The following is a 12168-nucleotide window of genomic DNA, read 5'->3' on the forward strand; positions in this document are numbered from 1 at the left end:
TGTATTTAATAACATCTGATGAAAATTTTCTAAAATTTTCATCATCATATTTTACTGGTTTTTCTATACTACCAAAATACATCATTGCTAGCCAATCAATTTCCTCAATTTTATCAGCATCAATATCTTTTCGCAAAAGTAATTTTTTATTTTCCGGAGAATTATCCGCAGCCATTTGAACTGTTGAATCATAGTTGCGAGTTAAATACAACATGTTTTTATCCAAATAATTTTCAGCAGATATTCTAGGACTAAGAATAAGCGAACTACTAGCCGGTGATGGTACATATTCGGGAACAATTATTGGTTCATCACTCTGATCTTTTTTCTTTCTTGATTTTCTCTCTTTTTTCTGAGGTGAAGTTTTTTCTTTTGGTCTAGCTCCTAATTCCTCTGGTTGAAATATTGGCTCCTGTGGTTGAATATCTTCCTGTGATGCTGCTTTTCTTCCTCGTTTTTTAGGTTTTGGTCTAACTTCTAATTCCTCTGGTTGAAATATTGGCTCCTGTGGTTGAATATCTTCCTGTGGTGTTTCTTTTCTCCCTCGTTTTTTAGTTTTTTCCTTCTTCTCCTGTTGTTTTCTTTCTTTCTCTAGTTGTTTTCTTTCTTCCGCCATTTGCTTATTATATCTTTGTGTATCTCTTGCCGTTTCTAAAAACCTTCTGTAACGCGGATCCGCTATCTTACTTATTGATGTTGTTTGTGTGTAAATTTTATATACCATATCATACCAATTATCGCGAGTTGCATATCTTTTTTTCCCCACTGCAGTCAAAAATTCAGTTCGACTACTAAAATATTCCTCCGCAAATTGGCCAATCTCATCTATATTATATAATGTCGAGAGGGGCTGCGATATTATTTCCCATCCCTCATCGGTGAAATTTTCTCTTAAATTATCGATATTAAACTTCCCTTTTATCATTGAGATTTTTCTTCCTCCCGGTTTTCCACCTCCAGGTTTTCCTCCATCAGCAATTGCAAGTTGTTGCGCCGCTGCTGCTATTGCTAATCGCTCGGGTAATGTTCGTGATTGATCCTCAATACCTTTCAACATAGGAAAGATTCCACGTTTTCTAGCATCTGGATCTTTTTCGTCGCCATATACAACCTGCTCAATTGTTCCGGTCACTGGCTTCAACCATTTTGCCGAAGTTTCTGAAATTCCATGTTGCATATCTTCGTAACCACGAACATTTTTCTTAAATAATCGTTTTGTCGGAATTAGCTTCTTTAATGCCGCTAATTGATCTCGCGCTAATCTAGCAGATTGAGGTTCTCCAACTGTGCTAACTTTTCGACTCATCTTATTTTCAACTATATTGTTTTATTGTGAAATAAAATTAGTATCCGCAGTCGGAATTTACAATCACAAACAAATTTTACAATACCCCCCCCCAAAAAAATGCTGTTTTTTTTTATGTCTGAAAATGCACTTTGGGTTGAAATTTTGCGGATTAATTTGCGTAGGAGGCTTTATTTTTGCTTTCTGAGGCTTCTACGGAGAAAGTTTGTGTGGGAGGGTTAATTTTATCTGAGCCAGGGGGTCTGTACGACTTCCCTGCTGCTGGATCCGGGTTTCATCTTAGAGTTAATAATATTAGTCAGTGAACCAGACTAACTGAACAGCAGCACCCCAGATACTTTAAACTGCACCCATTTGTTCATGCAAAGCATCTGCATGATCAGACTGTTGATTTATCCAGTATTGGTATTGGAATTTTGTTTAATATTATACCGCCATGTTTAAGGCGAAAGGGAAATAAAGCTTCTTGAAAAGTTTAATAATCAACACAGAAGAATAAAAAGGAGTATTCAGATTCTTATGAATAAAAGCTGAAAAAGACACAATTACATTTATTGGACATAACATGCCACTTTGAGAATGTCTCGTGGTGGGAGATATGATTGCTGTTGTCATGTGAAATGGAAAAGAATTTCCAAGAATTATGTCAAGTTGAGAGATAGCAACAAGTCATTCAGCTGCATAGGGTTTGGAACTTGATTTTGTGCAACTGTACTAGTGGTAAATAAAGTCTATGCATACATTACAAACTTTTCAGTTGAACATAATGTTTATTGTCGATGCATCGAACTTTTCATTATGTTTTCCAGCTTTACAATAGCAGTTAATGGTATTTTGTTACACCCTTACTGAAAACTGGTCAATCTTACAGAAAAGAATCAACTGCCTTACTGAGATGGTCTCATTAGGGTTGGCAGGTCTGCATTAAACCATTTTTTACACATTTTTGTAACTGGTCTTAAACCTCTGACAGAACTTTGTACCATGATAAGGCAAAAAGACTTGAGATAGACTGCTACAGTCGGGTTCAAAGGACACAAGCATGAAGTAAGGGTCCTACAACTTTATGTAAAATGAAGCTAGAATCTTCATAAACATCAAAACCAGTGTTGCTTATAGTACCAAGTGTTTGCTCTCCCACTCTGTTCCTTTTTTAGTCAAGGTTATAGATAAGGTATCTTAATTAATTTAATGTGTGCCTTATCAAGGTATGAACTGGTCCATGCTCAGTTAGCCATGGGAATATAAACAACAGAACTAGAACCTCTTGACAGTCTCTGGTATCAAATATCCAGAATGCTGGGATTAATGTTCTGGCCAACTGTCACTACTAGAAGCTAGAATCTGATACAGGCACTAGGAGTGAAATCATACTGATAACGGAGACAAATTAAATTTTAATCAATTTATTTGTATTCATTGTAAATGACCTGATCAGATTTTCAGGTCATTACAGCAGTTTTATAACTCTTACACAGCTTTACTGTTTTAGTCCTTTTGGACAAATTTTTTTTGTGACCAACAGACAAAATGAATTTGTTTTCATATGTAAATGGCCTAATTAGATTTTGAGGTCATAACAGCAATGTTTAGTTCACATGGCCTAAAGTCAAGTGAGCTTATGGCATTGCCCTGTGTTCTTCATGTACCATCTGTCATCTATCACCCATCGTCTTTGTAGCCAGGATTCCAATATGATAACCATATCTACACCTTGGCGTATTGAGCAAGTATTTCTGTGCTTCAGGTCTGTGAATTTCATTGGATGCGGTGGCAAGCCACCTTCAATGTTAAACTTAAGAGTATCCTTTTTAAGTCAATTGCTTCGACCATTTTCAGCCTATGTACAATGCACTGCTGTTACATGCTATTGGCTAGTTGGCATTACATACTAAAGGAGGCAACTCATGAAATCTAAACAATGTTGCTATGACAAAGCACTAAAATATGTTTGATCCACCAAGGTGTAGATAGGATTATCATATTGGAACCTTGGCTAGCAAAGATGGTCACCCATATGTCCATCAACACTTGCCAGCGAACAGTTTATAGGGTCATCATTAATGATACATTAAGATCTCAGATAAGCTAATTATCATCAAGATCCATGTGTATTAATGAGGCCATCTTGCATCTGATTGACTGATCTTGTGAACCCTAGAGACTATGATCAGATTTTGATAAGATGTGATACATAAGCATATGTCATACAGGTCTCATTTGAGGTAGTAATTGGCAAAAAATGTAAGTGCTCTAAAGGTTATATGACTTATGAGATTCTGACTGGATATGGTAAGTTGTATCCTCAAGGCCTCCAATAAGTTGTGAGCAACAACCACACATAATAATGAAGCTCCTACAGGCCATATTTCTGATGAGATGTGTGTGTGTTTATGATGTATTAAATGCATTTAATGGCACAGTAATAGCTGTATATTGCCAATTAAAGTTCCTAAAATGTTAAAAGACTTTAATCAGATTCTCAAGATTTTGATTACACTTGCCATTTGAGCTTGTATCATCAAGATCACAGATGAATATGATCCATGCATATTAATGAGAATTTAGAATGATCATATGGTGGGAATAAAAACTACTGCCTCCTGGTCACAAATCATGTGCCATTAACCACTGATCCACCATAGCTTCTTTGGTGAGGATCTTGGTGGTTCCAAAATTATGTGAGTGATATCAGGCCAACTTGGGTCTCTTCATAAGTCTCATACACACTTTATTACTTCCTTCACTTTGACCTTGTTAGCAAAAAGAGCATGATTAAGCAGAAAACAACTTGAAGTACACAAAATGAATTTGGTCCATGTGTTTGCATGGATACGTAGATGATCTGATTAAATTTCCATGCCATTAAAGCAGTTTTTCAAACTTGTTCTAAATTTATAAACTTTTTAGGGACTTTCCTATTTGTTGTCAGTGTTGGAGACTTGTTTAACAAACACAAGTCTAGTTGCTTGTAATTTAATAGTTTCACTAACTTGGCAAAAATGCATTACTTGGGAAGATTTTGTTTACCCATGACACCGAAAGTATGCATATTAAACCAGATGATGTTCCATGTGCTCAGTCAGTCATCAGCACTACTGGTAGATGCCATCTTTTACTAAGTGACAAATAATTGTTTTTCAATTAAACTCTTAGACAAACTATTCATTTTGTTCAAGTTTAGAAAATTATTTTCAATCATAAAAATGTAAATAATAAAACCCCAGATGTGACAAGTATTTAAGATCTTGTCTTCATTTCTAAATATTCGAGGGGTGTCAGTTACTGTTGAGGGATATCAGTTACTGTATATTTACGTCTTTAGTCATCCATATTGTGTCAGCAAAATTAAACCAAATGTTAAATTATAACAAATACGTAATGAGCTTATCGTAAGGCCATTCATCTTACATCAGTCTCTTGAGTCTGTCAACAAATGCTATATTCACCTTCTCAAAACTGCTAATTTCAACCAAACTTGGCACACAGTAACCTTGCATACTGGCCTTTCAGATATATACAGATGATGCCGATCTATCTTCAGATATGTCCTCCTTTACCAAAAATCTGAAAACCTATCATTCCTTCAGTTTTTTCCATTTTCAAATTCTCAAACTCAGCGAGATTAGCTTGAACCAAACTTGGCACAGGTCATCCTTTGAAATTGCTTGTAAAGGTCCACTTGACATAATTTGGCCAAATTTTTTAAAAGGCATTCTTGCATGAATCACTTTTAAGTTTGATCAAAATGATCCCAGTCTGCTATCAAGTATGGCAGGTATTATAAAAAAAAGAAAACTTGAACAACTTCTTAATTGCCACTTAACAAAATTTAACCAAATTTGATGTAATGTGTTCTAACCTAACTGCCATTCAGATTTATGCAAATGAAGCCATTTCACCATTTCATATGGCTGTCATTATTAAAAGTTGAAAAACATTTATGCAACCTTATCTCAAACAAGGATGAACAGAATTTGACCAACTTTGACATAAAGTGTCCTGGCATTTTCAAATGACAGATGATGTCTGTGCATTCAGATATGGATAAAGATATAAAGAAACAGAAAGCCTAGAAGCAGTTGTTTTCATGACATGTGAAATGAACAGCGTCTGATAATTTTCAGAAGAAAGGATCATTGTGAACCAGATTTCTTGGCCAACAGCTACTGCTCTGGCCTTTTACTGCTAGGCAGTTGCCAGTCAAGGTGAGCAATGTCAGGCCTTCATGGGCCTCTTGTCTGTAGGTTTGCGATTTGTAAGTCTTTTCAGATTTTCAGAATCATATATTTTTTTATTTGTTTCTTTGCCACCATTAACAACTATGCCCATTTTAAGGTAATATCATGCATTATGCAAATTTCTAATTACAAGTATGCCGAGTATTTTTAGGTCTTCAGTTATTGACTTCTGTGCCTTGGTCATTTTGTTGATACTATGTCTGATGCATAAACTAAAGGGTCAAAATTAGTGTATAATTTTGTACAGAAAGGTTAATTCATTTATATTAGTTACACATGTGATGTGTGTTTCACATATATTGTTTGTAAATTTTGTAAACTTGTGTTTTTAAAATGTGGGAATTTTACACCATTAATATCACGAATTAGTTCTTAAATTTCATTATCATTTGTAAAGTATAGTGTATTCATGTTTTGCAAATGTTCATAATTCATTTACCACTGAATCTTGCTTATATATTCCCTCACCAGTATGGCAAATCCTGAATTCATGACCTATTTTTCTAGCATTTATATAATATGACATTTTGGCACTAGTATAGGAAAAATGCAAATGCATAATGCCCATAGTGTCCCATAGACCTGTCTACATCTTCTCTGAGCAGAGATACTAATGAAGTTCCTGTAGAGCAGGAATAGACTAGTCTACATATTTTCTGAACAGATACTAATGAAGTTCCTGTAGAGCAGGCATAGACCAGTATGCATCTTCTCTGAGCACAGATATCAGTCTAGTTCATGTAGAGCAGGATGGATATAATTCTGGATAAAAACATTACACTCAGAAATTTGTTAATTTGAATTCATTTCAATTTGATGTTTAACAGATTGGAATTCATTTTAAAATTTACAATTGCAAACATCCAGTCTTAAACATGAACTTACACACAAAAATACTAGGGGTGTTTTGCTTTGATTCAGCATGTAGCTAGTTGCCAAAATCCCTTATAAACATTTTGAGTCGCTGAATTTAAGCAGTCAGGGAAGGGGGACTAAAGCTTAGACAGTTTAACAAATTTTATATTACTGAATTTCAGTAATCAAGGAAGGGGACTCGAGCTTCGACAAGTATACGAGTTCTGTATCACTGAATTTGAGCAATCATGGAAGGGGACCCAAACTAAGTCAGTTATACAAATTATATGTCACTGAATATAAGCAATCAGGGAAATGGGACCCAAGCTTCAACAATTAATTATACAAGTTCAGTGGACATCTCCAGTGGCCTAGCGGTTATAGCAACCGCCTCAGATGCGGTAGGTCATGGGTTCAGTCCCCAGCCGAGTCATACCAAAGACTTACAAAAATGGTACTAACAGCTATCTTGCTTGGAGCTCAACATTAAGAGGTTAGTGTTAGGACTGGTCGGCCTGGTGTCAGGATAATGTGACTGGGTGGGACATCATGCTACATGTCTGTGGCATGATGCCTCAGTGCTAGACATCACTGTAAACTGTCACACTGCAGACATCATAGTGATATGACTAAAAAATTGTTAAAGCTACTTTAAAAATCAAGATCACACACACACACACACACACAAGTTCAGTGTAGCTGAATTTCAGCAACTAAGGAAAGGGGTCCCTAGCTGAGATGCTTATGCAACTTTTTTGACATGGAATTAAAGCAATCAGGAAAGGGGAACCCAAGCTAAGACAATTATACAAGTTATATGTCACTGAATTTAAGCAATCAAGGAAGGGGAGACAATTATACCAGTTTATGATTTTTCAAATTGAAGTTACAAACTGTGAAAACTTTAAGACTGACTTTGAGCTGAGGTTTTATGCTTGAAAAGTTTTTTAAAAAACTTCATGGCTCTGTGTGATACCTGTAGTAGTAATATTGAAATATTTTCTATATTTACATGCTGGGAAAACTAACAAATCATTTGAGTTCTTAAATTTGGTGTTTTTTGATGCATATCATCATTGGCTTATTCCAGGGAATATGAGATCATGATAAGCAATGTGTTATTTTTTATCAGGGATTAAAACTCGAAGGTGATGGTCATATTTTGTAATGCAAAATATTTTTTATTGATAGACAGTTTTTGTTTCTTTCTTTTTCATTATACACACATTACATCTAGACAGCAATAAATGCTATGGTACTGATCTGAGGCATTAGATTTTTGTCACTTACTATGCATTCTTTATAAAATGAAATTGCAAAAAGAATAAACATATTTTAATCATATATACAATAATTGTTGACTAGATTTTTTTAAACTTTGGAGTCATTTTAACTTTCATTTAAAGTTTGAAAAAAGTTAAAAATATATCAAACTTGCATTACACATTTTAGTTTGAATATGACATGGGGGCATGAGTTGCTAATGGGTCGAATTAAGAAAGAAATCCAGAGTTATTCAATTTATCATTTTCAGGTTTGTAATTGTATTAATAATAAAAAGGTGTGAGGACTAATTTTGTGTTTGACAACAGCAATCCCAATATTTTTGGTTGGGAACAATAGTCAAACACATGATCTCAGCTGTAGTAAGCTTCTTTAGGCTTAGCACTTGAACCATGCAAAAATAACACCTTGAAGTCATGACCACAGAAAACATGGACATATACTGCTTTGAAGTCATGACCACACAAATTCACACACAAATACTACCTTGAAGTCATGACCACACGAACCATGCACAAATAGTGCTTTGAAATCATGACCACACAAACCTGGCACAAATGTTGCCTTGAAGTCATGACCTTGTGAACCATACACAAATACTGCCTTGAAGTCATGACCACACAAGCCAAACAAATACTGACTTGAAGTCACAACTACATGAACCATGCACAAATACTGCCTTGAAGTCATGACCATGCAAAATGCACACAAATACTGACTTAAAGTCATGACCACACAAACCATGCACAAATACTGCCATGAAACCATGTCCACACAAACCATGCACAAATACTGTCTTGAAGTTATGCCCACACAAACCATGCATAAATACTACTTTGAAGCCATGACCACATGAAACATGCACAAATACTGCCTTGAATTCATGACCTAATGTACTATGCACAAATATTGTGTTGAAGTCATGACCACACAAACCATGCACAAAAATACTATGTTGAAATCATGACCACACAAACCATGCACAGATACTGCCTTGAAGCCGTGACCACATGAACTGTGCACAAATAGTGTCCTGAAGTCAGACTGCATGAACCATACACAAGTACGGCTTGGCAGTCATGAATCATGCACAAATGCTGGTTTGAAATCATGACCACACAAACCATGCCCAAAAATACTGCTTTGAAGTAATGACCATTGAAACCATGCACAAATACTGCTTTGAAGTCATGACCACACAAACCATGCACAAATACTGCTTTGAAGTCATGACCATTCAAACCATGCACAAATACTGCTTTGAAGCCATGACCACGTGAACTATGCACAGGTAGTGTCTTGAAGTCATGACCACATGAAACATACACAAATATTGGCTTGGAAGTCATAAACCATGCACAAATACTGCCTTGAAGTCATGACCACATGAACCATGCACAAATACTGCATTGAATTCATACCTCATGTACTTGGCACAAATACTGTGTTGAAGTCATGACCACACAAACCATGCACAAATACTGCCTTGAAGCTATGACTACATGAACTATGCACAAATAGTGTCTTGAAGTCATGACTATATGAACCATACACAAATATGGCTTGGAAGTCATGAACCATGCACAAATACTTCTTGAAGTCATGACCACACAAACCATGCACAAAAATACTGCTTCGAAGTCATTACCACACAAACCATGCACAAAAATACTGCTTTGAAGCCATGACCACATGAACTATGAACAGATAGTGTCTTGAAGCCATGACCATATAAACCATACACAAATACAGATTGGAAGTCATGGACCATGCACACTACTGCTTTTAAGTCATACCATACAAACCACACAAAAATACTGCCTTGAAGTCATGATCCTGTGAACCATGCACAAATACTACTTTGAAGTCATGACCACACAAACCCTGCACAAATACTGCCTTCAAGTCGTGAACCATGAACAAAAACTGCACTGAAGTTATGACCACACAAACTGCACACAAATACTGCCTTGAAGTCATGACCACACAAATTGCACACAAATACTGCCTTGAAGTCATGACCACACAAATTGCACACAAATACTGCCTTGAAGTCATGACCACACAAACTGCACACAAATACTGCTTTCAAGTCATGACCACACAAACCACACAAATACTGCTTTCAAGTCATGACCACACAAACCACACAAATAATGCCTTCAAGTCATGACCACCTAGACCATGCACAGTATCTTGAAATCATTACCACAGGAACTATACACAAATATGCCTTGGAAGTTGTGACTACACAAACCATGACCAAAAAAAAATCATGTAAAAATACTGGCTTGAAGTCTTGACCACACAAAAAATGTACAAATGTACAAATATTGCACAGAAGTAGTGATGATACAAACCATGCACAAATAAGTCTTGAAGTCATGACCACACGAGCCATACTCAGATACTACCTTGAAGTCATGACCACACAGATGACAAATACTGCCTTGAAGTCGTGACCACACAGATGACACAAATACTACCATGAAGTCGTGACCACACAGATGACAAATACTGCCTTGAAGTCGTGACCACACAGATGACACAAATACTGCCTTGAAGTCGTGACCACACAGATGACACAAATACTACCATGAAGTTGTGACCACACAGATGACAAATACTGCCTTGAAGTTGTGACCACACAGATGACACAAATACTGCCTTGAAGTCGTGACCACACAGATGACACAAATACTACCATGAAGTTGTGACCACACAGATGACAAATACTACCATGAAGTCGTGACCACACAGATGACACAAATACTGCCTTGAAGTCGTGACCACATAGATGACACAAATACTGCCTTGAAGTCGTGACCACACAGATGACACAAATACTACCATGAAGTCATGACCACACAGATGACAAATACTACCATGAAGTCGTGATCACACAGATGACACAAATACTGCCTTGAAGTCATGACCACACAGATGACAAATACTACCATGAAGTCATGACCACACAGATGACACAAATACTACCATGAAGTCATGACCACACAGATGACACAAATACTGCCTTGAAGTCATGACCACACAAAAGACATATTGGATATATATATATATATATATATATAGTCATATCAATATAGAGTTTCCACCAAAAGACTTCATGATATCCAGTTGATAATAAATGCAAATGGTACTGATATTAAGTCCAAAATAGACACCATGGCAGCCATATTTAATTTTTTATAATATTCAATACGATATCCAGTCTAGTTGGTCCTAAATGAAAATGTTGCTATCTCAAGTCCAACATGGCTGCCATGGGAGTCATTTATACATCAACATAAAGTCATATTGACATAGAGTTTACACCAGTAGACTTCTTATGATGTCCACTTGGTCTTAAAATAAAAATGGTCCTTGTCCACATGGTTGGATATATGAACATGGAATTTTTCACCAATATGCTTCATATGATACTTAGTTGGTCAAAAATGAAAATGGTGCTAGTTGTATATCCAATATGCTTCCATGATAACTGACTTAAAATTCATATTGTCATTACTCCCCTTGAGTGGGTTTTCACCAAATCCTAAATGAAAACAGTGCCATTCATAAATCCAGTAATGCTGCCACTGACTGGACATAGAACACAATTAATTTTACTATATGTTCTCTACATTTGTTTCTCAGTACTGACCTTTCCACTGTGTGACAATCAATGCAAATCATATGTTAATATAAAATACCTTCAAAGATGACTTCATGGTGAAGTTCTTGTCAAAGGTTGACCTGCTCTTTTTTGAGATGCTGGACTGTCAACATAGCAGCATGTAAACAGAACACAGATTTCACTTCCGGATCATCACCAAGGCCTTATTACTCACTGTGCACTGTTGCCGAAATACACACAGACAACACCCTGAGCTCATATTATCAAGAATAAACAGTTACCTTTAAGACCCTATCAAAAATGCATAAATAAATCTCTTCTATCACCACCAAAATGAGAGAGGAAAAAATGTTCTACAAATAGACTAGAACTACATTCGTGGGTACTGAACTGAAAGTATTAATTGTGACCTGATTCTGACTGGCTTGAAAATCTTGTTGTCAATACTCCCCCTGAATGAATGATTATTATAATATGGAGTTTTTACCAAAACACTCCTAATGATGTCTACTTTGTCCTAAATGAAGATGGTGCCAAACTGGCGTCTGGTATGTGTACCACAGTAGCTAATTTGGAAATCTTGTCATCACTGAAGAGTATCATAAATGGTTTCAACACATGACAGTTAAAAGGAAGAATTCCAGGAAATTCTTTTTGCCCAATAGTGCATTAGTCTCTCTGAGGGTCTCTCGTTTTCTTACTACACTCTCCATGACCATGACCCAAGAATATATACTGGTTTATTACTATTCTAAGTGTAAGCCACCCACAAAGATTGGTCAATTAACTAACTGCAGCACAAAAAGTTATTCTGCAAATATGGCTTGCTCTTGGAGTAAGAAGCCTAT

The sequence above is a fragment of the Sinohyriopsis cumingii genome, chromosome 12 (genome assembly GCF_028554795.1).
Source record: "Sinohyriopsis cumingii isolate HCF-2022 chromosome 12, ASM2855479v2, whole genome shotgun sequence".
Classification (NCBI taxonomy): Eukaryota; Metazoa; Mollusca; class Bivalvia; order Unionida; family Unionidae; genus Sinohyriopsis; species Sinohyriopsis cumingii.